Source organism: Pelodiscus sinensis, chromosome 9 (genome assembly GCF_049634645.1).
Source record: "Pelodiscus sinensis isolate JC-2024 chromosome 9, ASM4963464v1, whole genome shotgun sequence".
NCBI lineage: Eukaryota > Metazoa > Chordata > Testudines > Trionychidae > Pelodiscus > Pelodiscus sinensis.
Genome location: NC_134719.1, coordinates 4,848,046 through 4,875,104, shown reverse-complemented (window position 1 = coordinate 4,875,104; position 27,059 = coordinate 4,848,046). Strand labels below are relative to the sequence as shown.

Genomic DNA, 27,059 nt, shown 5'->3' with positions numbered 1-27,059 from the left:
CAGCGTGATTAAGGAGGAACTGACCTATCCTATCTCTGGCCTCTTCTGAAAAGAAATCTTTACTTTGTTCTTAGGGTATGTTTTTAAGGACCTTAGGTAGGGACTCGTGTGGCCAGCCCATGCAACCTCCATTGCTTTTGTTTATTGAACATCTAGATTGGGGTGGGCAAATACTGGCCCATGAGCAGGATCCATTTCCCCAGGAGTAGCCCTGGTGGACTGTATGTACCTGCACCTATACAGCTACGGGTTATTGTAGCGCCCGTTGGCTGTGGATCTACTTCCTCAGCCAATGGGACTAGCAGGAAGTAGTGTCCTGGTCCACTGCAGCTCCTATTGGCTGGGAAAGGCGATCCATGGCCAACAGGAGTGGCAATTGCCTGTACCTGTGGAGGTGCAAGTAAATTAAGAGGCGGCCCACCAGAGGGCTAACCCATGAATTACTGCCATGTTATTGCCCTCCCAAATCTAGATCAAAGCTAGCTCAGGTATGTCCACATGTGCTGTAATCACACCTCTGATTACAGTGTAGCTGTAGCCTTAGTAGTAAACCACAAGGGTAACTTTTGCTCATCCGAAGGACAGGAAAGTCGAAGAAATCAAGATATTCTAGATGATGACTGTAGGTGCCTCCATTTTGGTTGCCAACTTCAAACACCTGATTTCCAGAAGTTCTGGTCAATCTAAACTCATATTTGTAAGCACATATTTGTGAGTACTTGGCATCTCTGAAATGCAGGCCCTGTATTTACCTCCCATGCATAGTTATATATGCACCTTGAGTTAGACATACCAAACATAATTCTATCTTAATGTAGTACAGGAGACCCCCGAGATGTGACTGCCTCAGTTCTGACCCCCCACACTTATAACCATTTTTGAAAGTGCGGAAGGGGCCGGAGCCCCACAACTTACGTCCTCAGCCTGCATTTACGGCAGTGCACGGCGCCTACCATAAATGCAGGTTGGAGTTACAAAGCACCTGACTTGCGACTCGTCCTCCAGAACCAATCGTGTCACAAGTCGGGGGCCTCCTGTATTAAATCAGCAGGTTGGAGAGCTCTTTATGTTATTTGACAATCCCAATATGTGGTTTATTGTTTGTACTTTATACAGGCTCCTCATCTGGAGAGTCTGCAGATATAAATCTACTGTATATTTGAGACAATCTGTGTGAGCGAGTCTGTCTGTTTGTTCAAGAGCTAGGACCACCAAATGTGGTAGGCAGTTTCCTCTTAGCCTAAATTAAAGCAATGCAAGGGATTGGTTGTGTCTGGACAAGGGGCTGTGCCTGGAATGTGACTGTTTTTTCATAACAAAGGGAGAGGCAGAGGCCTGTCAGCAGCAACAGTTATACTGTAGAATGACCACAGGGGGCAGCAAGGGGCCAGAGATGGGACCTGGACAGCTATAACCTCACTGTGGCAGTGGGGTGGGGTAGAGGAGAGGTTCCCATGTTGGTGCTGGGTATGATGAGCTCACCCCTCCTGTTCTGGCTCCCATCCCCCACAGCTGGAGTCGAAACCACTCCCTCCACCCTTGCCCCAGTACTGGACAGCTGCAGGTGGGGAGACTAGGCCCCCACCTTGGTGAGCCTGACCCATCATGGTGCAACATTGACAGCCGCTGGATGGGTACAGTGCAAACAGGCTGCAGTCCTGTAGCTCGGATGGCCAGGCACAGGGGTTGCTGCCCCAAACCCAGGGATCCAGTAGCCAGGCCCCTGCTGTACTGGCCAGCCCTGGCTATCCACCTCCTGCACAGTTCAGTCTTTGCTGCCCTGGCTAGCCCTGGAGATCCATTGCCCATGCAGCATGGCCCCCACTTCTCCAGCCAAGCCCAGGGAGCTGCTGCCCGGGCAACGTGGCCCCCAGTGCCCTGACCAGACCTGGGGACCCACCAACTGAGCAGCTTGGTGGCCATATCCCCTGCCCTGAGCACCTCGTATATCCAACCTCCTGCCCTGACTCCTGCACTCTCCCCACTTCTGCCCTCAGCCCCCCTCCTCTCCTGACTCCTGCATCCCCACCTCCTCCCCGAGCCCCCCCACTCCATGTCTACCCACTTCTGCCCTCAGCCCCCCCACCTGTCCTGACTCCTGCATCCCCGCCTCCTCTCTGATCCCCCCCACGCCATTTCTTCCCATTTCTGCCCTCAGCCCCCCTCCTGTCCTGACTCCTGCATCCCCACCTCCTCCCCAGAGCCCCCCACACCTCCCAACCCCCTGCCCTAACTCCTGCACCCCCACCCCACACACACACACCCTGCCCTGGCTTCTGTGGTGAGATAGGACTGGGTTTGTGCTCTCTCCTTGGGGCAATCTACCTCTTGAATCTCACATCCCCAGCTCCACCCCAGAGCAATTAACTAAATGAAGAAAAACAATGCCAGGTACATCTTCTTGTACACTCTATGTGCCAAAGGACTTTAAGTATGAGAGAGAGAGAGAAAGAGAGAGCAATTGTTGAAGTAGCCAAAGTGTTTTAGGTCCTTCTAAACTGAAATAAAATTTTGGGCCCATTGACTTCCCTTGATGTCAAAATCCATTGGATTAGACCCACCGTCTCTGCCTTGCACACTTTCCAAACAAAAATACTTTGCTATTTTCCTCCAGCGTTTTATTATTGCATGAAACAGCCATTAAAAAAATCTACTCCAATGGGTTTGATCAGAAAACACTTAAATAATACAGAAGGAATTTGCAGGTTTTTGATACTGCATTATTACACTAATATCATAATCCTTTACCAATGACATTTAAATCCCTATTGGGATCTGGATTCAAAATTACATTATTTAATGTTTATACAAAAATAATCCAAACAATATTTAACACTAGCAAAGAAAAAGCGCACACACGCACATCCTGCTTTGCCTTTCTTAGCAATTATCCAACCCAAGGCCCTATTAAATTATTAAATTACCCTGATTTTATGCTCTTAAAATGAAACCAACCTTCTGTTCCAAACAGTCTGCAGAAGAAATGCTTTAGATACATAGTGGCATAATGGAGCTCAGTTCCAAAATCATATCCAAAGCCTTTCAAAACTCAAGGCTGTGTAGAAGCATTTTGGACGTTCTTGGTCAAACCCTTTGACTTTCGATGGGGCCAATCCTGGTTCCATGGACTTGACTGGGGGCAAGATCCAGGCCTGAAATAGGGGATGAAAAATGGAAATTATCCTGGAAGTGCAGCGTCTGCTTTCTTTTGGGTTCTTTGGCTTCAAACTCATAATATGGTTCCGGTAACTGGTACGCTGGGCCTGCTGCTTATAATCCTGATAATAATTACCTTATGCTTTCCCATGTGTTTGCCATGTACACCTGTTATCTACTCTTACACTAAGGCTGTGTCTCTATCTAGGGTTGGCACAATTCCACTTCTTAAATAACATTGACGGTTATCAACATTCATGTTTTCTTTTATTGATAGAGACATTTGCACAGCAGTCTAGTAATTGAAGCTTCAAGTGCTGGTTTCTATTTTTATCCATTTCCATTTTCACAGTTATGAAAAATGATAGCACAGTCAGTCAATAATCACTTAATGACCGTGAAGGCTGAGATTTCAGAAAGGTAAAACTTTAAAACTGTTAAAACACAAGCTGTCACAATTTACTCAATGAATATCCTGAAATCAAATACGAATAAATTCTCAAAGAGCATTGCTCTTCTTTTGTTTGTCTCTTTATATTTTTTTGTGTTAGGCTATGTCTAGACAGCAGCACTTTTCTGGGATATCGGAGGTATCCTGGAAAAGCAATGCTGCATCCAAGGAATACGTCCACTTCTCTGAAAAAAACATCAAAACATCAGTAATCTTCCTGAAAATACCATCCTGACCACCATGGATGTAGAAGCCCTCTACACCAGTGGTCTCCAACCTTTTTACACCCAAAATCACTTTTTAAATGACAGACCAAGCCAGATCTATCGCCCCACCCCTTCCTTGAAGCCTCGCCCTCTCTATTCTCCTCCTCTCCATCACTTGCTATCCCCAATCCTTATACTGCTACTTAAAAAAAAATTCCCACCATTTCTCGCAGCTACTCACCTGTGCTGTTGCTCGGTGAGTATCTGTTCCTCAAATGAGGAAATCTAATGTAAATGTACTGCGCAGGCGCGCAGTTCAGAGAGGGCTCAAGAGCTACTCTTAGAGCCTCCGAGTTCTACCGGTAGATCGCAGTCTACTGGTTGGTGACCACGGCTCTACACCAACATTCCACATGAAGATGGATTACAGGCCATCAGGAACATCATCCCTGATAACACTGCACATCTGATTACAGAGTTCTGCAACTTTGTTCTCACCCACAACTACTTCCAATTCAGAGACAATTTCTATCTCCAAGTCAGCGACACAGCCATGCGCACTCACAATATGCCAACATCTTTATGGCTGACCTTGAACAATGTTTCCTCAACTCTCTCCCCCTAACACCTCTACTTTACTTATGATACATCGGTGACATCTTCATCATATGGACCCACAGGAAAGAGACTTGAAGAATTTCACAAGGATTTCAACAACTTACACCCCACCATCAACCTCAGCCTGGACCAGTCCACATGAGAAATACACTTCCTGGATACTACAGTACAGGTAAATAATGGACACATTTCCACCACCCTATACTGAAACCCCACCAACCGCTACACTTACCTTCATGCTTCCAGCTTCCATCCCAGACACATTTCTCAGTCTATTGTATACAGCCAAGCCCTAAGATACAACCGGTTTTGTTCTGACCCCACAGACAGAGATAATCACCTACAGGATCTTTACAGAGCATTCCTAAAACTGAAATACCCACCTGGAGAAGTGAAAAAACAAATTGACAGAGCCAAAAAAGTATCCAGATCTGAACTACTTCAAGACAGACCCAAAAGAGAAAATAACAGAACTCCACTTGTTGTTACCTCCAGTCCACAACTCAGACCCCTCCAGTGCATCATACACAATCTACAGCCCATCCTGGAAAATGATCCCTCACTCTCAGAGGCCTTGGGAGAAAAGCCTATTTTCACCTACAGACAACCCTCCAACCTGAAGTTAATTCTTTCCAGAAACCATGCCACACAACCACATCATAAGCATCCAGGAACCCAGCCCTGTAACCAAACACGATGCCAATTCTGCCCAAATATCTATACTAGCGAATTCATCACTGGAGCCAACAACATAAGCTACCAAATCAAAAGGTCATTTGACTGCACCTCCAGTAATTTGATCTATGCCATCAAATGCCAGCAGTGCCCCAGTACTAAATATATTGGACAAACTGGACAGTCTCTGTGGGAAAGAATCAATGGACACAAATCAGATATACATAAAGGAAACATACAGAAACCTATTGGGGAACACTTGAAGATCTTTTAAACAGTGATTTGGAAGATTAAAGTGGCTGTCTTGTCAGAAACCAGTTCTACTAGCCAGATACACAGAGAAACATTGGAATTAGAGTTCATCCACAACTTCAATTCACATGCTAATGGACTCAATTGTGATGAAGGGTGGTTTGGTACTATCAACTTAACACTCATTGAAGGTGCAAACAACTCTTTATATAGACTCCTATGTCAGGAAGGTTAATATCTATTGACTTTGATTCTTATCTACTTCATTTTAACTATCCAATCTTCAGATACTTACTGATCTCCTCTAGCTCCCTGTCTCCCACTCCCCTCCTTTTTTTTCCTCCTCCCATTTATTTTGGGTCTGCACATCCTAAACTCAAAACTCCGGTCATCTGAAGAAGTGGGCTGTGCCTACGAAAGCTCATGATACCATCTACATGTTTTGTTACTCTATAAAGTGCTACCAGACCATTTGTTGTTTTTTCTGTACAGACTAAGGGTACGTCTACACTTGCTCCCTAGTTTGAACTAGGGATGCAAATGTAGCCGACCGAAATTGCTAATGAAGCGGGGATTTAAATATCCTGGGTTTCATTAGCATAATCTCGCCCGTGCGCTATTCCACTCTCCAGCTGATTCGAACCAGGAAGTGCGCTCCGGGACACATTACTTTGAATCAAACCCCTTGGTTCGAACTAATGTTACCCCTCAAAAAATGAGGAGTAACGTTAGTTCGAATCAAGGGGTTTGATTCGAACTAACGTGCCCCGGAGCGCACTTCCTGGTTCTAATCAGCTAGCGAGCGGAATAGCTTGTGGGTGAGATTATGCTAATGAAGTGCGGGATATTTAAATCCCCTCTTCATTAGTAATTTCGGTTGGCTACATTTGCATCCCTAGTTTGAACTAGGGTGCAAGTGTAGATGTACCCTAGCTTGGCTATCCCCTGAAGTTTTGTAATCTAGACGTCTGTCTCTAAGACACTTGTTTTTTAACAAGTTAGGCTACCCTTCTGACACCTTGTTTGTTTGTTAATTTTGATTATTATTGGTGGAATTTTGTTGGCGGTTTGTGTGTCTATGGTGAAATCCATGTTTACCAATATTTACCAATAAAAATCTTATCTTTCCAAGTCTATCTACACACAAAAGTTATATCTCTATAACAATATAGTTTAAGTGATACAATTCTCCCAATATGTAGATGTAATTATATCAATATACATGCAAACTTACACTGGTATCATCTTATAAGTGAAAGGGAATAAGTTATACTACTAAAAGGTACCATATAACTCCATCTACTGTAGAGGTTGTACCTGTTTAACTGTACCACATCCCCAGTTACATTGTACAAAAACTGCATGTAGACCAAGCTTTAGTTTGTTAGCTCTTTGGGGCAGAGACTTTTTGCTATAGGTTGATAGGGTGCCAACCACCAAAATACGGTACACATAAATGAATAACAAAACCTAGTTGTGAGTCAGATCAAAAGGAATGCAGATTGTATTCAGTCACTGAGAAAGAAGTACCCACTACATTTTTTTCTCCTACTGTGAAAGATTGACCTCCTGTGATTTGGCAGATGTTCTGGTTCGGTACTGGTCAGGTCCCGAGAGTGCCAGACTAGAGGGATTCAGTCTGTACAATGGTGCAGGCTCTTTATCATGAACGTATTCTATTCTTGTTGAGCAGTGCTATTAAAACTCCAATTAATCACATCTATTTTAAATCTAGTGAATTTGTTTTACATCTAGGCCTCGTCTAGACTACGCTGAAGTTCCAAAAGAGGATATGCAAATTCCGCAGGTTTTTTCGGCAACCCCCTTCCCCTTTTTTGAAAAGCCCTGTAAACCTCATTTTTTGAGGAAGCGCAGTTTTTCGACAAAGGAGGAAGGCTGCCGAAAAAAATGCACCCCAACTACTTTCACTTCTGAAAGCGAGATCGGAAGGAGATATGCAAATTCCCACAGAATTTGCATATCCTCTTTCTGAACTCTGGAGTAGTTAAGACATAGCCTAATTGTGTGCAATAACTGCAATTATTTGACAGCCTTACTTTGTAGGATTCAATTCAGTCTCTGCCTTCTGCTCTGTACAGTGGCTGTCCATAGAGTATCAAGTTCAAGATCTCAGTCCTGGTCTCCTAGACAAACAATGGTCTGGGATCCAGGAGAGCTGGAGGCTCACTTAAAAAACCTGGGATGAGGATCACAACTGACTCTCAGCTCCTCAGTTGCAATGGAACTTTTTACCACAAGGGTCTGGTTACTCCAGACTGGGGAACAAACTCCCACAGGAACTAAAGATCATCCAAAACAACTTTCCACTTCAAGTGCCAGATGTACTTTCTTGAACCTACCTTCTCTCAGATCAATCCAGCACACTGGGTACATGTAAGAAATCCTATCAAAACAACCACTAGATTGCACATACAGTTCTCCCCTTGTGGGGGGAGGAAAGGAAGGAAGCTGACAAGCTCTTGAATTCTAGTGGCACTGCTCATCAGCATTGTAACATCTTAAACAAGCAAATGTGAGGAAGGGAATGAAGAAATAGGAAACAGAAATACTTTCTGGCTTTGTGTTTTCTGTGCGGGTCAGATAAAGAAAACAAATCTTGCCTTCTGGTTTGCCACAATTCGTCGTTAAGAATGAGTCGAATTTAGGCTGTAAAGGGTCAAATCTTTCCTTTCTCCAAATGCTGCTATATTAAAAGAAATCACAAAAGATAAACAGACACTTTCCCTGCTAAGTTTTCATCTCTGCACTTCAAACCTGCCTTAATCAGTGGCCTAGATTTTTGTTTTTGTCGTCTTCTTTTGTGGAACATTTCTAATTGAAACCTTTACTCTTGCATATAAAACTCAACTAAGCGTGTCTTGAGGTTGTGGCACAGATGTGTGTGTGTGGAAGAGGAGAGGATGGGTAGACGTGAAGGAAATAAATGTGGTTTTGTCTCTCTTTGAATGGAAAACATTGTTACAGGTTTATTTGTAACTAGCCAATTAGCCTGTCATAAGACGGGATTTTCAGGTCTCTCCTCCACATCGGTCTTCTCTCCTGAACCTCCGGTCTCTCGCTCCATCTCTCTCTCCTCTTCCTACTGCCTCCCCCTCTCTCTCTCTCAGCTCTCCTCCACCTCCTGCCTCTCTCTCTTTCACTTCTCCTCCCCCTCCTGCCTCTCACCCGGGGGACCACGGAACCCAAATGGCCGTTTGGGCTATACACTCCCCGTGCTGCATGGGAGGTGTGGAGCCCAAATGGTCGCTTGCGTCGCTTGCTCCCAGGCGGCCTGGCTGAGCAGCGCAGAAGTCAGCAGAGCGCCATTGGGGGAAGCCAGGTGGTGACGTTCACGGCCGGGGCAAGGGCCTGGAGCTGCTGTCACGCTGCACGTCACCGCCCCACCCCCCTTCGCCTCCCACTGTGGTGCTTGGCTGACTTCTGCGCCGCTCAGCTGGGCCACCGCGGGGGAGCATGCGGCGCAGGCGGCAGTTTGGGCCCCGCACACCCCATGCAGCACAGGCCGCTCAGAGGGAACAGCCAGCATTTCAGGCAACAGCACCGCCCAGAGGGAACAGCCAGCATTTCAGGCAACAGCACCGCCCAGAGGGAACAGCCAGCATTTCAGGCAACAGCACCGCCCAGAGGGAACAGCCAGCATTTCAGACAACAGCGGCCCCCCAAAGGGAACAGCCAGCATTTCAGCGTTACAGACTCTCAGACATTGGGCTACTATATATATATGATATTCTGTCAAAGAAAGACAATATGAAAAGATTTCCTGGTCTCATGTCTATTTCATCTCTGTCATAAGGGGCCAAATGAGTTTTATTCCACTATGTCAATCTGTAAATATATAATTTTAAAAATCCAATTCATAGCCACAGACACATTAATTAATATCACAGACTCTTGTAGCTTGTCAATATATCAAGTATAGAACCTTATGCTAGAGAGCTCAACAGAGGAACCATTTCAAGATCACATGGACTGAAATTCTTGCTGACAGATAGAGGGAGAGAGAGTATCTAATGCAGGCTGAACCTCTCTAGTCCGGAATCCTCAGGACCTGACCGGTGCTGAACCAGAGAATTTGACAAACCACAGAGGTCAATATTGTCTAGTAGCACTACCAAGACTTCCACTGCTTACTGGGCTATGAGAAGACATTTAGGGATAAATTAAAGCTAAACAACAGCACAGAACCCTTAGAGCCAGGACCGATAGCTGTAAACAAACGTTATGGTACTGTGGGAAACTTGGCCCCACCCATGATAAGTGGACATCTGGCTAAGTAAAATCATGCCAGACCATCGCTGTTGCTGGACTAGAGAGTGCCAGACTTGAGAGGTTCACTCCATATAGTAATTCGACATCCTTTCCCACCCACCAACCTTTGGATTGTGCATGGCAATTTTGTTCTTAAAGTCAATTGAAATCTTAAGGTTTTAATGCCATTCGGGCCTTTGTTTGAAAATTAGCAACTAAGCATGTTCAGTAGTTGTTATTCATAATTTATGTGCCAGCAACAGCGATGGTCTGGCATGATCTTAGCCAGATGTCCGCTTATCATGGTGGGGCCAAGTTTCCCGCGGTGACATAAAGTTTGTTTACAGCTATCGGTTCTGGCTCTAATTCTCTGGTTTGGCACCGGTCGGGTCCTGAGGATTCCGGACTAGAGAACACCATAGTGAAGCCCATTCGTTTGATAACAAATCTGGACATATAAAGGCCCGTGTGTGCACCTGTTTTCCTGCTTTTTATCCTGCAGGTTTCAAACAGCATTCCAATCCAGTATTGCAACGATGTGGCATGTAAGCCTGTTCTGTTTCCCAGCAGAGCTGGAGGACTGGACCAAAGTCATTATTAGCCCTGAACCAACTTTCTTCCTTGTCTAACTGCCTATGACAGTTCATTACAAGGAGCTCACAGCAGATCTGAGAGACCTGCTCATGGATTTAGGGTCCCTTCCATCATGATTCACCATCGCTTGTGGTTTGGAAAAAATAATGCTGGTTGCTTTCACAAATTGCCTGAGGACCAGTCTAGATGGCTTCTAGGCAATGTGCTTACAACAGGCCCTGGCAGCGAGGCTAGAATTAGCTCAGCACCATTCAATACCTATGCAAAACTGAATGGGCTAACATCAAACGGAGACTATGACTGTGCAGATGGTCCCATTGACATCAATGGAGCTCTGTATGAGAGGCTGCCGGCATAGAGACAATGGCTGGAGAAAGGCAGATGGCCCTTATTTTTTCAATCAGTGGGATGCCCAGAAGGAGTAAATGTCTACATTGAATTTACAGAACCTTTCAGAAGGATAAATTTAAAGACCATGTCATCTGCACAAAGGGGCAGAGTTAAGGATATACTAACATTCTGAGATAGTTTTGAGTGCTTGACTTGGCAATCTCTTAAACATTATTTTAATGTCGCTTTTGCATGTACCATAAATTAGCGAATATAGCCTTCAGGTTGTCCGTGTTTTTATCTTCCACACACACCCCTCCCTCCGCGGGGTATATAGGTCCGATTCTTATGCAATTTGATTTGTACTCATATTACAAGAAGACAAGATCAACATAATAAAATCAGCATCTTGGATTTAATAATAATTTAATAAGAGGGGCAATGTTGTTGTGTTTACTAAAATAAAAGTTAAAACGTTACTTACTGTGAAGCTACTAAATAAATAAATGTTAATATATACGATACTGCAGCTTTAAAAAAATCCATCCTACGCATTGTCATAAAATAAATAGTACATGCTGCATGCTGAATAAGTTTATTCTGCATCACTTGAGTCATAACTAGGAGCATCCTCCTCAGTGTCTGAATTTTCAAAACTGTCAAAACTTTCATCATACTCACTGTGATGAAAAACATCCATAACCTCGGCAAGAACATAAGAATATAAGAACGGCCGTACTGGGTCAGACCAAAGGTCCTTCTAGCCCAGTATCCTGTCTGCCAACAGTGGCCAAAACCAGGTGCCCCAGAGAGGGTGGACTGAAGACAATGATCAAGCGATTTGTCTCCTGCCATCTCTCTCCAGCCTCTGACAAACAGAGGCCAAGGACACCATTTTATCCCCTGGCTAATAGCCTTTTATGGACCTAACCTCCATGAAATTATCTAGCTTCTCTTTAAACTCTGTTATAATCCTAGCCTTCACAGCCTCCTCTGGCAAGGAGTTCCACAGGTTGACTACTACAAGGCATGCTTCGTTGATGGTTGAGGCCTGTCATGCTGCATGATTCACTGTCGTAGTTGGATTCAGAGTCGACTTCCGGAAGAATTTCACATTTATGGAATCCATTGCGAATAGTAGCCGGTGTTATTCTTTCTCAAGCTGCCAATACCAATTTGCAAACTTCAACGTAAGTTGCACAGCGCTGTTGACCTGCCGGAGTCAAGGTGTGCTCCCAATTTTGGAATCCCCGGGGGCCACAATGATACTCACAGCACATGCCGAGGGCTGCAACTTAAGTGTGGTTGCATATACGTTCAAATATATATGCAGATATATGCCAATAGCTTCTTTCACACTGATGGACAAGAATACAAAGATGAAGGCAAGACTACACATAGGCCCCATTTAAGTCAGTTCCGTTGATATTAATAAAATGCAATTTTTTCCCAATTTCCACCCATATGACAGCACTTTTAAGGAGCAATGACAGTCCTGGAATTCAACTACTAAAACACATATCAACAGAAGAGCATTATATTGACTAGTTTTTAATTTGGTTCCCACGCGCAGGCTGTGTGTTGAGCCCCATGTAAACATAAACTGCACTTCAGGCCGCATTCAGACAGGCTAAGGGCAGCATGCAGCCTGTGGGCCACGTGTTGAGTAGCCCTGATCTAGATCATCCCTGACAGATGTCTATCAAACATGCTCTTAAATATCTCCAGTGATGGAGATTCCACAACGTCCTTAGGCAATTTATTCCAGTGCTTACCCTCCCTGACAATTAGGAAGTTTTCCTATCTTCCAAACAAAATCAATCTTGCTGCAATTTAAGCACATTACTTCTCGTCCTATCATCAGAGGTTAAGGAGAATAATTTTTCTCCTTCCTCTGTGTAACACCCTTTTAGGTACTTGAAAGAGGTTATCACGTCCCCTCTCAGTCTCCTCTTTTCCAGACTAAACAAACTCAATTCTTTCAGTCTTCCCTCATAGGCCTAGTTTTCTAGACCTTTAATCATTTGTGTTGCTCTTCTCTGGACTTTCTCGAACTTGTCTACACCTTTCCTGAAACATGGTGCACAGAACTGGACTCAAAATGGGGACAATCCTGCGGAGGATGGACAAAATAACCCAAAATGACCACCAGCCCAATAACGCAAACCTCAAATCATGATAAATAGAGACAGTACTTGATGAGTCACAAAAACAAGACCAAGAGGCATGTCTCCCACATTGACTTACTCAAGGTTTTCTACTTCCAGTCTTTGGAACATTATCATATGTAGCAGTGTTTGCCAGTATTGGTTGAACCTCTCTAGTCTGGCAGCCTTGGGACCTGACCGGTGCCAAACAATGGGAGGTCAATATTGTCTAGCAGCATTACCAACACTTCCACTGTTTGCTGGACTCTTAGAAGACATTTAGTGTATACACTAAGGCTACGTCTACACTGGCATGATTTTCCGAAAATGCTTTTAATGGAAAAGTTTTCTGTTAAAAGCATTTTCGGAAAAGCACGTCTAGATTGGCAGGATGCTTTTCCACAAAAGCACTTTTTGCGGAAAAGCGTCCGTGGCCAATCTAGACATGGTTTTCTGCAAAAAAGCCCCGATCGCCATTTTCGCGATCGGGGCTTTTTTGCGGAAAACACTACTGTGCTGTCTACACTGGCCCTTTTGCGCAAAAGTCTTTCGGAAAAAAGACTTTTGCCCGAATGGGAGCAGCATAGTATTTCCGGAAAAGCACTGACGATCTTACATGAGATCGTCAGTGCTTTTCCGGAAATTCAAGTGGCCAGTGTAGACAGCTGGCAAGTTTTTCCGCAAAAGCAGATGATTTTGCGGAAAAACTTGCCAGTCTAGACATAGCCTAAGAGCCAGGACTGGCAGCTATAAACAAACTTTATAGAACCGCGGGAAACTTGGCCACATCCATGATAAGTGAACATCCGGCTAACGAAAATCATGCCGGGCCACGGATGTTGCCGGATCAGAGAGTATTCAACCTGTAATTTGTCTAACTCAAACGGTGTAACCATGAAGACAAGAGAGCCCGGAATAAATTCACGACAAGCTAAGAAAGGTTCTCAGGTTTCAAAACAAAGCTTAAGCAAAGATCCCAATTAGGGTGCCCAGACTTCTTGATTTTATTGGCACCATCATGATATTAGGGCCTTTTGCTTATATATGCAACTATGCTCACCCTTCTCCCCCGAATAAAAAAAAGTGTCCAGATTTTTCACACTACCTATTTGGTTACCCTAGTCCCAACATGCACTGGGGTTTTATTGTTGAGTTCTTTTAAAGCCTGACAGGCAAAATGAATGCTAGGCCTTGCCCCGAAGTTCAAAATTAATCATTCATAGGTCCCATGTTTATTACAGGTTTCTCTGGAAGGCGGGCCTAGCCAACGAGACCTGTTAAGACGAAGCCTGGGGGAGCTGTTCTGTTTTGGAGGACTGACCCTGAAGCCTTTTCACATGGCAAGCAAACCTCCCCCCCAGATAGGATGCCTATTTGGATAATTATATGGCCTTCACCACTACATAAGCAACGAGAAGTCCTGTGGCATTAGTGGATTTAACCTCACATCATCCCTGGGAAGGAGGGAAGTTATTATCTTCACTTCTCTGATGAGAACTGAGGCACAGCATCAGCTGAGTGACTTACGCTGCTCCCAGGCAGGCAGGCTGTTGCTGGGTGGGCGGCTGAAATCAAGTCGACTAGTTCAGGGTTCCTTCCATTAGACCATCCTTCCTCCCCCTTCCACGTTTTTTCAGTGGAAGGGGATGATCAGAGCCAACCTGTGAGTGTGTGGTTACTGCAAATGCAAAGAAGCTAAAATACATTGGCAATCCTAAAACCTATGTTTGCCGGCTGGGTCAAGGAGCTATTTTACTTGCTACCAATAGGAACTTTGGGAATGGAATCAATTAGTATTAGTTTAAAACATCATCTGGTTTAGTTTAGCAGAAAGCTTCTGTTCAATGAAATACAGCATTGGTAAATGAAAAATAAAAGTTCTCTAATTTTAGTAACTCCTAGAGTAGTAGTTTAAGACACAAACTGCGGTGCAGTGCATCTGGCACAACCGTGTGCTTAGATAAATCACCTTTGTTCCCCTTAGGTTTTTTTCTTTTTTTAAAGTGTTTTCCTATTCCTCTATCCCTGCAACAGCCTGGAAGAGAATAAATAACACCTTCACACTTCACATGAATCTTGCAGTCTGATTGAATATCTTCCTTAGGGATAGTGCCAGGTAGACCGCAGGTTAAAAAATGGAAAAAAAATAGAACTAAGAAACAAATCACAAGGAAAAAAAGATGATGTTGATTTAAGATAATTCATCCTTGGGCAGAGCAGTACTGGGTTCGTAACCAGGAGCAAAGAAATCACCAGGTCTGAGTTGTACCATCCATGTTTCAGCCTCTGCGGCACGAGTCAGGAGGAAAAGTGAAAAGGGGGGGCTAAGCAGAGCGTGGAGTGAGATGGAACAGCTGTTGGCCTTCCGAATTGGTGGAAACATGGCAGCACAGCCCATGTCAATTGGCAGCTACTGATGCAAAAGTGGAAATTTCCAGATATATATTTTACACGGCGATAATGATTTTAGCAGATGCCTGATGCGTTACAGCCCACTTCTGGATCCTTTCTCACTTCAATGACTTGCTTTCTATTTTGTTTGGGAATAATAATCTGTTTGCGTTTATTGCCCATTTATAAACATTTCATCTCAATCTACTAATGAAATGAAGAGGCGTGAACACTGTTACACAAATGCAGCGAGGGGTGAGAACAAGTGTGGGTCAATGACAGCAACAAGGCTAGGCAGCAATGTAAGGAAACATCTGTATCTTGAAGTCAAGGAGAAAAGTATGATTCCTTAGTGTGACGGTGCAGTTGCCCCACACTGGCCCATAATGGGTTAAAATAGCCCCAAGTGAAGGCTGGGGCAGAGGTCCAATCAAAAGAGGGCTAGAGACAGCCAATCAAGGCTTAGTTCGGCCCTATAAAGCAGGGCTCCTGGAGAGGAGGAACACTCACTCTTTTTCCAGCTGTTGAGCAGGAAAGCCCTGGCTCTCTGGGAATTTAGAGAGGGTACCTGAGACGGAGCAGGACTGAGGCCTTGGTCTCAAGGCCTATGGGTTACTAGGGCTCCAGGGAGTCATCTAAGGCAGGGGAAGGCAGCAGGTCCACACCCCCTTGCCAGTGACTTTAGTAAGGCACTTGATACAGTCTCATATGACCTTCTCATCAATAAACTAGGCAAATACAACCTAGATGGGGCTACTATAAGATGAGTGCATAACTGGCTGGATAACCATTCTCAGAAAGTAGTTATTAACGGTTCATAGTCATGCTGAAAGGGCATAACAAGTGGGGTTCTGCTGTGGTCTTTTTTGGGACCACTTCTGTTCAATATCTTCATCAACAATTTAGATTTTGGCATAGAGAGTACGCTTATTAAGTTTGCAGATGTTACCAAGCCGGGCAAGGTTGCAAGTGCTTTCGAGAATAAGGTCATAATTCAAAATGATCTGGACAAAGTAGAGAAATGGTCTGAGGTAAATAGGATGAAGTTTAATAAGGACAAACGCAAAGTGCTCCACTTAGGAAGGAACCATCCATTTCACGCATTCAGAATGGGAAGTGACTGTCTAGGAACGAGTATGGAGAAAGGAATGTGGGGTCATAGTGGACCACAAGCTAAATACGAGTCAACAGTGTGACGTTGCTGCAAAAAAAGCAAACGTGATTCTGGGATGCATTAACAGGAGTGTTGTGAGCAAGACACGAGAAATTATTTTTCCGCTCTACTCTGCGCTGATTAGGCATCAGTTGGAGTATTGTGTCCAATTCTTGGCACCATATTTCAATAAAGATATGAAAAAACTGGAAAAGGTCCACAGAAAAGCAACAAAAATTATTAAAGATCTAGAAAACATGAGCTATGAGGGAAGACTGAAGGAATTGGGCTTGTTTAATTTGGAAAAGAGAAGACAGAGAGGGGATATGATAGTGGTTTTCAGGTATCTAAAAGGGTGTCACAGGGAGCAGGGGGGAAATTGCTCTCCTTGGCCTCTGATGATAGAATAAGAAGCAATGGGATTAAACTGTAGCAAGGGAGGTTCCAGCAAGGGGGTTCGTGGGCCAGATCTGGTGGCTTAGCAGGCTGGATCCAGCCTGCGAGAGGTATCTTGCCCACCCCTGGCTAGGTAATGATTGACAGCGAGTCACTGAGGCAAGGTGGGGACTGGGGTTCCCTGGAAGAGGAGGACCCTGAAGTGTGGGGAAGGGCAAAGTGGGCCAGAAAGGACACCAGGCCTGAAGTAGCACAGAAGAAAACAGGTCACTGAGGGCAGGACATGGGCCCCCAGGAATTGCTCCAGGGATGGAAGAGCTAATTGCTAGATAGACAAGCAGGAGGCCCTGCAGGGGTGAGTCTCAAATTGCTACACTTAGAAAAATTGCTGCCTTGAAAGAAGGAAGATGGCAAGCTGGAGTTTCTGAATGTTTTTTAGACCTGACCATAGATATCTCTAGCCTATCCCCCTCCCGACCCCACCGCAGCACTTCCTGTTCATATCCGCTGTGTCCACAAGACGGCTTCATGCCACCAATGCTATGGTGGACGTGGCTGCATGAAGCCACTGAGGAGTGTTTCACCACGAGAGCCGAGGCATGAGGAGGAGAATTATTGAGGAGCAATTCCTTTTCCACCTGGTGTCACTGATGCTGGGAAAATTTGTATAACAGGGGTCGGCCACATTTTCAAACCAAAGAGCCACATCACAGCCCCGGCCCAGGAGCCGACAACCCACTGCCTGGGTCCGGCTCCGGTATGTGGGGCAGCAACTGACCACGTGGCTCCGCCAAGCTGCGTGGTGGCCACCAAAGCTGGAAACAGGGCTGCGGTGCAGCTGTCCCAGTAGGCTGTCCCAGCCTGGCTTTGGCTCTGGCACACGGGGCAGCAGAAATGGCCAAAAGAGTCATATTTGGTGTCGTACTGACCCATATTTGGTTGGCGAACCGAAGGTTGCCGATTCCTGTTCTAACTGATGAGTCCTGGGAATCAAAGAACACCCACCACGTAGCGCACTCCGGCCAGTCCCCGGACATGCTCCTTACCACGGTGGCTAGAGGCAAGGCCTTCCCCTTTACATCGGTTCTACGGTAGCCCAGCAGACCAGTTAGTTTAACTTCTGTGCCAGGGAAGATAATGGAGCAAGTAATTAAGGAAATCATCTGTAAACACTTGGAAAGTGGCAAGGTGATAGGGAACGGCCAGCATGGATTTATAAAGAACAAATCATGTCAAACCAATCTGATAGCTTTCTTTGATATGATAACGAGTCTTGTGGATGAGGGAGAAGCGGTGGATGTGGTATAGCTAGACTTTAGTAAGGCGTTTGATACGGGCTTGCATGATCTTCTTAACAATAAACTAAGAAAATACAACTTAGATGGGGCTACTATAAGATGGGTGCATAACCGGCTGGATAACCGTACTCAGAGAGTAGTTATTAATGGTTCACAATCCTGCTGGAAAGGTATAACAAGTGGGGTTCCGCAGGGGTCTGTTTTGGGACGGGCTCTGTTCAATATCTTCATCAATGATTTAGATATTGGTATAGAAAGTACGCTTATTAAGTTTGCAGATGATACCAAGCAGGGAGGGATTGCAACTAATCTGGAGGATAGGGTCAGAATTCAGAATAATCTGGACAAATTGGAGAAATGGTCTGAGATAAATAGGATGAAATTTAATAAAGACAAATGCAAAGTGCTCCACTTAGGAAGGAACAATAAGTTTCACACATACAGAATGGGAAGTGACGGTCTGGGAAGGAGTACGGCAGAAAGGGATCTAGGGGTTATAGTGGGCCACAAGTTAAATATGAGTCAGCAGTGTGATGCTGTTTCAAAGAAAGCAAACATGATTCTGGGATGTATTAACAGGTGTGTTGTGAGCAAAACACGAGAAGTCATTCTTCTGCTCTACTCTGCGCTGATTAGGTTTCAGTTGGAGTATTGTGTCCAGTTCTGGGCACCGCATTTCAAGAAAGATGTGGAAAAATTGGAGAGGGTCCAGAGAAGAGCAACGAGAATGATTAAAGGTCTAGAGAACATGACCTATGAAGGAAGGCTGAAAGAACTGGGTTTGTTTAGTTTAGAAAAGAGAAATTGAGGGGGGACGATAGCAGTTTTCAAGTACCTAAAAGGGTGTTACAAGGAGAAGGGAGAAAACTTGTTTGTCTTGGTCTCTGAGGATAGAACAAGAAGCAGTGGGATTAAACTGCAGCAAGGGAGGTTTAGGTTAGACATTAGGAAAAACTTCCTAACTGTCAGGGTGGTCAAACACTGGACTAAATTGCCCAGGGAGGTTGTGGAATCCCCATTTCTGGAGATATTTAAGAGTAGGTTAGATAAATGTCTATCTGGGATGGTCTAGACAGTATTTGGTCCTGCCATGAGGGCAGGGCTCGATGACCTCTCGAGGTCCCTTCCAGTCCTAGTATTCTATGATTCTATGATTCATGCAGGCAATTTTCTTAGATGCCATTTCCATCTCCCTCTGGCATTTCCAAAGGGGGCCTTAGTCTGACTGAAAATCAAGTCCTAAGTAGATATCTCGTGTTTGTGCAAGGCAAGAAATGAATCTCCTCTGAAATAATGCTAGCAGGCCAGCCTTAGATCTAGCTAACAATAACTAGCGTTGGCATCATTGCTCAGTTGAAGACTATTTTATCTAATGTAAACATTTAATTGCTTTTCAAGGTCCTTGATCTTTTTAAAACTTGAGCTATGAAAAGGGTTCTGTGCTTTACTCCAATGTTAGAGCTGAATTGTAGCCATCATCTTTTTTTTTTTTTTTTTAAGGAGTGTGTTCTTCAGACAAGAAGATGAACAGACACTACAGCTGTCCTTGCAGAGAAGGTACAATGAGGAAGGACAGAGATTCAATCTCCCATTTGCATTTCTAGCTTCCTTGAAAATAAAAAAGCCTTTTAAAAGGCTTGGATCGCACTATAGCTGGTTGAAAAATGGGTTTCTTTCCCTGCAGACAATGTCAATTGAATTTTTTTTTTTAAAAAAGCAGACCCTATTTGCGAAAAAGAGTTTTTTGAGCTGCAAGGCATTCAAATGATTTGAACACAGAGCGTGACCTTAAACAGGACAAAGCAGAATACAAAATAAGTGGAACAAGTGGTTGTTGTGCCCCAAAATCCCAGCTAGTATAATCTGGATGTAGCTCCTCCCACACTGCCTTCTTTTCAGGCCCACCCACAAGGCGGAGTAAAAGGGGCAGCTGCCCCATTGGCTGGCGATTCAGAAGGGCCTGGAGCTGCTGGCATGGTGCACTCCAGGAAGCGCTATGGGCTGGCGGGGGAGGGACGGGGCATGGCTTGCTCTGAGCAATGCTGAGGGCTGGCTGCCTGAGGCCCCGCCCCTTCTGCCTGAGGCCCCGCCCCTTCCAGATGCATGGCGCCATCTCCCCTCACCTTGCCCAGAGACCTAGCAAGGCTGTCAGCTCCACTGCCTTCTTCAACTCTTAGGCTACGTCTAGACTGCAAGCCTCTTTCGAAAAAGCGCGTCTAGACTGCAACCAGTACTTTCGAAAAAGCAAGCCGCTTTTTCAAAAGAAAGCACCCAGGCAGTCTGGATGCTCTCTTTCGAAAACGCCCTGTTTGCATTCAAAAACGCCTTTTTTTGAAAGAGCACTTTCAAAAAAAGGCGTTCTTCCTCGTGAAATTAGGTTTACCGCCGTCAAAAGAAAAGCCACGTTCTTTAAATTTAATTTCGAAAGAACGCGGCTGTAGTCTAGACGCAAGTGAAGTTTTTTCGAAAAACGGCTACTTTTTTCGAAAAAACCCTTGAGTCTGGACACAGCCTTAGAGGGGCATGCTTGGAACAAGGAGCTTGTGGCTGAGAAGTCCGTAATCCCCAGCAATTCTTCACTGCCATTACAAGACCTTAGGTCAGGGATGGGCAATAATTTTTAAAGGGGGGGGGGGGGCACTTCAAACATTTTTGAAGTGGTTGTGGGCCGCCTAGAAGAGGCAGGGCCTTGGGCAGAATGTGGCCTTTAAATAGGGCTCAGGCCTCCCCTGCAGCTTCCAGGCATCACATTAGTAGAAGACACAAGCTGCGAGCCCTTTCCATTCCTGCTGTTTAAAGGGCTCATGGCTCCCAGCCTCGCTGCTAGCGGGTTGCTTGGGATCTGGGGATGCGCAAGCCCCTTTAATTGCTTCTTTTTCAAGGGCTTGTGCCTTCCTCATGGCTATTGCCTGACCACCATAGGGAAGGCACGAGCCCGTTAAATAGAAGCAGTTGAAAGGGCTCTCATGTCCTGGCTCCCAGGCAACGCATTAGCGAGCGTGGTCAGGAACTGCCTTGCGAGCCGGATAAAAGAGCTAGATGGGCTAGATCCAGCCCATTGACAGGCTCTTCCCCACCCCTGGCTTAGGTTCATGTTCAATCAATATAGAAGCAGCATAAAGCACAGCTCAGACAGAACAGAAGACGGATCACGTTACATGTAAACTGGATCTCAAAAATGTGAAATTAAAGATGGGCCCTGTGGACATCCCAATACTGAGATAGAGCAGAGACCTTTTGTCTGACTCAGGGTGGCTGTGCTTAGGTTCTGGGTGCGTATCTAGATTCTGGTCTGAATGTTGGGTTGATGTCTTTCTCATGGGCTGAACCAAAATCTGGGGTCTAAAGAATACTAGGCAAGTTCAAGTATGAGCTGCCATCAGGGCCTTCTCCATGAAGGAACCTTGACTTTGAAATGCATTCATCCACATTTCTTGGTCCACAGTAAACTCAATCAGTTTATCATTCAGGTAGGCTTTCAAACCGAGCTGGTTAGGAATTTTTCAACTCACTTTTTTCTTGAATGAGAAATGCCGACTCATTGGGAATACTATCCCATGAAAAGGGTCAGTTTTGACAAGTTTTTCTTTTGAAAAGAAAATGAATGTTCTTTCCCTGAAATTATTGAAAAACAAAGTTTCAACGTTTTCTAAATGACAAAGTCTCAGTTTCTGGTTCGTATCAACTTTGTTTTAGAATCTAAATTAAGTTATAATAAAATAAATAAAAATATTGAAGGTCCAAATTATAATAAACAATTAAGAATTATTAAAATGAAACTGTTTGATTGATCCAATCCATTTTTTCTTGGTTCATACAATTTTGCAAGTTTTTGACTTTTTGAGAAAGGAATTTTTTTTTTAAACATTCTCAAGGAATGGGATTTTTTTTTTTTTTTTAACCAATTCTACTTCCAAGCTTGCCTATCTGAACAGATAACTGGAAAGTGCTGGTGGATAGAGAGGTTTCATAGAATACTAGGACCGGAAGGGACCTCAAGAGGTCATCGAATCCGGACCCATGGTCCCACGGCAGGATCAAATACTGTCTAAACCATCCCATTTATCTAACCTACTCTTAAATATCTCCATAGATGGGGATTCCACAACCTCCCTGGGCAATTTAGTCCAGTGTTTGACCACCCTGACAGTTAGGAACTTTTTCCTAATGTCCAACCTAAACCTCCCTTGCTGCAGTTTAAGCCCATTGCTTCTTGTTCTATCCTCAGAGGCCAAGATGAACAAGTGTTCTCCCTTCTCTTTATGACATCCTTTTGGATACCTGAAAATAGCTATCATGTCCCCTCTCAGTCTTCTCTTTTCTAACTAAACAAACCCAATTCTCTCAGCCTTCCTTCATAGGTCATGTTCTCTAGACATTTAATCATTCTTGTTGCTCTTCTCTGGACCCTCTCCAATTTCTCCACATCTTTCTTGAAATGCGGTGCCCAGAACTGGACACAATACTCCAACTGAGACCTAATCAGCGCAGAGTAGAGCGGAAGAATGACTTCTCATGTCTTGCTCAAAACACAACTGTTAATGCATCCCAGAATCATGTTTGCTTTTTTTGCAACAGCATCACACTGCTGACTCATATTCAACTTGTGGTCCACTATAACCCCTAGATCCCTTTCTCCTGTACGCCTTCCTAGTCAGTTGCTTCCCATTCTGTACGTGTGAAACTGATTGTTCCTTCCTAAGTGGAGCACTTTGCATTTGTCTTTATTAAACTTCATCCTGTTTACCTCAAACCATTTCTCCAATTTGTCCAGATCATTTTGAATTATGACCCTATCCTCCAGAGTAGTCGCAACCCCTCCCAACTTGGTATCATCTGCAAACTTAATAAGCGTACCTTCTATGCCAATATCTAAATCGTTGATGAAGATATTGAACAGAGCCGGTCCCAAAACAGACCCCTGAGGAACTCCACTTTGTTATACCTTTCCAGCAGGATTGTGAACCATTAATAACTACTCTCTGAGTACGGTTATCCAGCCAGTTATGCAGCCACCTTATAGTAGCCCCATCTAAGTTGTATTTGCCTAGTTTATTGATAAGAAGATCATGCAAGACAGTATCAAACGCCTTACTAAAGTCTAGGTATACCACATCCACCGCTTCTCCCTTATCCACAAGACTTGTTATCCTATCAAAGAAAACTATCAGATTGGTTTGACATTATTTATTCTTTACAAATCCATGCTGGCTGTTCCCTATCACCTTGCCACCTTCCAAGTGTTTACAGATGATTTCCTTACAGATTTGTTTACAGATGATACCACTTACTGTAGTAGGATCAGCCATGCCAAACAAAAGAAGAACAGAGTAAGTAAAAGCAACTCCGGACACTTTTTATCCTACTAAACTGCTGAAGATAGTTAAGACTAAAGCAGACTATGAAGAGCTTCAAAAGGATCTCACCAAACTAACTGACTGGGCAACACAATGGCAAATGAAATGGAATGTTGGTAAATGCAAAATAATGCACATTGGAAAAAGAATTCCAACTACACATACAAAATGATGGGGACTAATTTAGCTATAACCACTCAAGAGAGAGAGAGATCTGGGAGTCATTGTGGATAGTTCTCTGAACACATCCACTCAATGTGCAGCAGCAGTGAAAAAAGCAAACAGAATGTTAGGAACCATTAAAAAGGGATAGAGAATGAGACAGAGAAAATCTTATTGCCTCTATATAAAACCATGGTACACCCATGTCTTGAATACTGTGTACAGATGTGGTCGCCTCGCCTTCAATAAGATATATTGGCATTGGAAAAGGTTCCGAAAAGGGCAACAGAAATGATATGGGGTTTGGAACGGGTCCCAGATGAAGAGAGATTAAAAAGACTTGGACTTTTCAACTTAGAAAAGAGGAGATAAGGGGGATATGATAGAGGTCTATACAATCATGACAGATAATGGAGAAGGTGAATAAAGAAAAGTTATGAACTTGTTCCCATAACGTAAGAACTAGGAGTCACTCGGTGAAATGAATAGATAGCAGGTTTAAAACAAAGAAAATGAAGTTTTTCTTCATGCAGCACACTGTCAACCTGTGGAACTCCTTGCCAGAGGATGTTGTGAAGACCAGCACTTTAACAAGGTTCAGAAAAGAACTAGATACATTCATGGAGTCCATGAATACTTATTAGTCAGGATGGGTATGAATGGTGTCCCTAGCTTCTGTCTGTCAGAGGCAGGAAATGGATGACAGGGAGGGATCACTTGATGATTCCCTATTCTGGTCACTCCCTCTGGCTATGTCTAGACTGCAGGCTTCTTTCGAAAGAGGCTCTTTCGAAAGCATCTTTCGAAAGACCCTCTTTCGAAAGATCGCGTCTAGACTGCAGGCGGATCTTTCGAAAGAGAAATCCGCTTTTTCGAAAGAGAGCACCCAGCGAGTCTGGATGCTCTCTTTCGAAGACGGCCTCTTTACATTGAAGAATGCCTTCTTTCGAAAGAGGAACTTTCGAAAGACGGCGTTCTTCCTCGTAAATTGAGGTTTACCGCCATCGAAAGAAAAGCCGCGTTCTTTCGAAATAATTTCGAAAGAACGCGGCTTGAGTCTGGACGCAGGGGAAGTTTTTTCGGGAAAAGGCTACTTTTCCCGAAAAAACCCCTGAGTCTGGATACGGCCTCTGTGAGGTACTGGCATTGGCCATTGTTGGAAGACAGGATACTGGGCTAGATGGACCCAGTATGGCTGTTCTTATGTTATGTTCTTAAGTTTACAACCATGAAAGGACTTCTGTAACCAGACCTGTTGACAGGGTAGTAGAGAAGGAGAGCAAAGGGCGCAGTTGCCTTCGGGCCTGGCTACTGTGGCAGCAGTGGCTTTTGGAGCCCTGAGCCCTTTTAAACCCTGCCAGAGCATGGGGCTGCGTGTTCCATGTAACTCTGAGGCCACGGGGGGGGGGGGGGGGGGGAGAGGACAACAACGAATGCCGTGCTCCAAGCAGTGTGGAAGGCTAGCTGCCCCAGCTCTGCCCCTTTCATCCAGGGCCTGTCCCCTTTCAGGAGCATGAAGGCCCTCCCTCCCTCACTTGCCCAGGCATCCTTGTCTGCAACAAGAATCCTAAGGAATTTTTAGCCCGAATCTTTAGAATTTTTTCTGTGTCTTTCGTGGTTTTTAAACTTATTTAACTGGAACTGTACCTGATCAGAGAAATGTATTTCCATCAGAATATGTATTTCCAATGCTTCCCTCCATTGAGCTGATTTTGCTGCAACTTCATTTCAGAAGCAATCTAGGCCTTACCATGTCAAAATGTCCCATTTCAATATATTTAGAACAAAATATTTCATTTTTTTGAATGACTTTTTGTTTTCGAGGTTTTTTTTATTTTGTATAATATAATATCTTACATTATAACACGCACATGTTAAAAGTAAACATCAAATTGAAGAGCTTTTGGCCAAATTGAAATATTTAGATCAACCCAAAATGAAATCAGGGAAGAGGGAGAGGAAATTTTCCAGCTTTCACTTCACCCCACGTTTGCTGCCAAAATGAAAACAAACTTCAAAATCCTTTGTGAAACAGAACGTCCATTCAGTGCACAATGTAATGCCTAATTAACGTTTTAGATAATGGGCACTTTGTTCAAGATGCAGCTCATTTAATATGTCATCCAGCAAAGCCAAAGAAAACTAGGCTTGATAACGATATTTCTAAGATATTTTCATGGCTACCCTTGGGAACCCATGCAGGGGTGGTAAGTGAACTGGTTCATAACATGCAGTATTAATGGTATACCCAACGTTTGATTATTACTTATTTATTGCTTGTATGATAGTACTGTTTTGAAGCCACAAGTAAGTGAACACCGATGTTCTAGATACTATACAATCTCATAGAGAGACTTTCAAACTTGAAATCTAAATAAACAAGAGGGGAAGCAGAGAGATAGGTGCCATCTGTGTGGGTGTTCTGGGGCTGGAGCGTCCGTGGAAAAAAATAATGAGCACTCAGCACCCACTAGCTATCGACTGATCAGCTGTTCAGTGGCGGAAGTGAGGAGCTGCAGGGAGGGGGCCAGAGTGGGAGGGTGGGAAGAGACAGAGCAAGTGTAGGATCTTGGCAGAAAGGGCTGAGTGGGGGTGGGACCTTGGGTTGGAGAGGAGTACAGAGTTCGAATTCCGCAGCTCGTTATTCCAAATTAATGGGCTTGGTAGTGTGGACACACCGCTTACTAATTCGAACTTGGTGGGGGGGGGGGGGTTATTTCAGACTGAGTTTCTAGTGTAGACCAGGGCTAAAAGTAAAATCCAGGGTCAGAGTCCAATATCATTTACCATCATGTGAATCCACTGAGCTCAATGAAATTATTCGTCATTTGCGCCAGTGGGGAGTCCAGGATTTGGCCTATTAACTGGAAAAAAATGTCTTACTGACGCAGTATCTTCCATTAGAATAGTTTTCAGCAGCATTTACTCACCTTATGGCAAGAGAATGGGGATCCAGGACTTTTAAGTCAATTTTATCCATGGTTCATTTTTAATTTGTGGATGTGCTCAGATGCTTCATGGGTGAGGGATAAGATGGGTAAGATGGATCCATGAGTGGTAAAATAAATCACATGAACACTGACTGATCAACAAAATGGAAATGTTCACCAAAAATCAATTTTACTTGAAAATGTTGAGGTTTTATTGAAAATAGATATTCTAAATGTACGTTTCTGGCTAGTGAAAACCAACATGTTTTCAATTTTTGTAGCAATTGAAAAACTTTGTTTTCAGTGACACAAAACAAAAGTAATTTCAATTTTCAAGTTTGGAGGAAGCATGGTTTTGTTTGCTTTGTTTTTAACAAAAACCTCAACATTTACAAAAAAAAGTATTTACTTCTATAAAAAATATGGCGGAAAAAAATATATAATTTCCTGGCATCTCTATGAGACAGAAAAGAAGAGATTAAATTAGACTAGCTCAGGTCATCGTCAGATGATTTAGACCATTTGAGGCTTTTTTTGGTTTGGTTTTTGGTACAACACAGAAGAAAACCAGGAAAATGCTTCTTTTTTTCTCTGATTCTCTTGGAATGTTTAACAAAATGTTAGAAAACTTAAACCTATATGGTGATATAATTCCTAAAAATAAATATTTCCAT

General features: G+C 44.0%; 1 long non-coding RNA gene across 1 annotated transcript in view; it reads right to left on the bottom strand.

Annotated features, from left to right (window-relative positions):
- Positions 1-2,640: 2,640 nt before the first annotated feature.
- The window catches only part of LOC142830645 (uncharacterized), a 258,048-nt gene continuing 233,629 nt past the window's right edge, over positions 2,641-27,059 (bottom strand). The window contains exon 3 of the long non-coding RNA XR_012906081.1: positions 2,641-3,152. This is a non-coding gene — a long non-coding RNA (uncharacterized LOC142830645). The remainder of the gene's footprint in view (positions 3,153-27,059) is intronic.